Source organism: Oryzias melastigma, linkage group LG14 (genome assembly GCF_002922805.2).
Source record: "Oryzias melastigma strain HK-1 linkage group LG14, ASM292280v2, whole genome shotgun sequence".
In the NCBI taxonomy this organism is placed as follows: Eukaryota; Metazoa; Chordata; class Actinopteri; order Beloniformes; family Adrianichthyidae; genus Oryzias; species Oryzias melastigma.
The window spans coordinates 14,518,134-14,519,949 of NC_050525.1; positions in this window are offsets into that span (position 1 = coordinate 14,518,134).

The following is a 1,816-nucleotide window of genomic DNA, read 5'->3' on the forward strand; positions in this document are numbered from 1 at the left end:
TAATTTTGACGATTCATTTTAATTAGCTTTAGTGTAATTTTAGTCAGCCATGTTAACACATTTCTAGCAACAACGGTAAAATTAACTGAATAAAGTATTTTTCTTGTTTTAGTCACTACTGACATTACACCATCTATAACTACATTTGCTGCATTGAAAGGATCCTGTGTGTCTTTTATTTTGAAAGGAAGTCAGAGGAAACTGTCAAAAGTTTATGAACTATTTTATTTTTTTAAAGCAATTTTCTCTTAATCTCTCAAAAAGTTTATATATATTTGTCATAATAGTAACTCTTTCATGATCTGGAGGATCAGAAACGAAAGTGTCTATTTTTAACCCTTTAACTGCCTCCTCAACCAAACCGCAAAACACATATGGAAAATTTGCTAAAAACATAAATTACTCCCCCAAGAAATAAGCAGCAAAAAAAGTGTTTTTTGGGCAGAGTTAAACTAGTTTTATAAGCGTACCTGCCAAATAACAAGTATCTAGGTTGGTGTTTTAGTTGAGTTTTCTTGTTTTTTCCTGTTCAGTAGATTTCCGTCTCTGTGGTTCCCCTGTGACCCCACTAAGTATCGATGCATTCAGTTTGCATTTTATTTTATGCCTATCTTCACCTCTGGTTAATTCAAGGTTTCAGTTTGAAATGTTTTATTTTGCTTTTTATCACTTTACACATTTCCTTGTGTGTTTTTGCCCGTTTTGCCTCCAGCCTTTGGCTCCTCCTTCATGGTGACAGAAGGATGTCTGGCCACTCTGGACCCTGCAGGAGATTCTTTTCTGCAACAGCAGCACATTCACCACTGCAGCCCAATTCAGCCGCGTGAAGCCACGCTAAGTTACCTGCAGCCTCCTCGAGCTCCCGTGTTTCTCAGGAGGTGGTTAGGATGCTCCTCCTTTCCTGGTCTGTTCTGGGGGGTCTGAGGGAATCGCTGGGACGCCCATCCTGAGTGTGTGGTTTCTCATGGCGTTTGGTTTTGTATACCATCATTCACGACCACCATAATTTAAGCGTTTGTGAAGAAACTGCATTGAATGAATGTAATGTTGAATTGCTATTGATTACAGCACAGAGTAAAAACACATAATAATTGCTTCTAGTGTTTTCTTTGGAGCTTTTCTCACTTTATTAAATTCTGCATTACAGCCGAGCAGATCAGCAGACATTTCCATTCTACTTTTTATAGTAAAGGGATGTCATTTGTTGGGTTTTGCTGGATGCCGTCGCCTTCTTAAGAACCAATCATCTTTTGATCTGTTATAAAGGTGTTCCCAGTCCTCTATTAATTATTATTAAGCTTTTTTTAGGCAAAATCAAAAACCCTGTATCGCTTTTTAGGACATAGTTTCTGCAGTCGTTCATCAGAAATTCACCTCAGAGTTGTTGATACAGAGTAAGCCTGCCTCTACTTCCCATGATCCATCTAAATAAGTCATAAATAACCTTTTTTAACAGCATTTTTCCATCTGTTTCTGACTGGCAACGATTTGAATAATGAAATAGTTTCATTGTCTTTATATGTGTGCTCCATCATCAGAAAAACGCCACAAGAACATGTTAAAAACATCAAAAACACCATGTTTATAGGAGTGGTTCTTTATAGGTTGACGTCACAGCATCCCATTTTGATAGATTCACTTTTCTGAAACTTCAGAAAAAAATCTGAAGTCTGTTTCTGTTGTTGTGTGCTTTGCTCTTAATGGTTGGACCATTGGTATTTCAGGGTTTGTCAATCAGAGTTTTATTAAGTTGAATAAAATCACAAATCTGGAAAATGTGTTGCAATGGCCTTTATGATTTTTTTTGTCTCTTGTA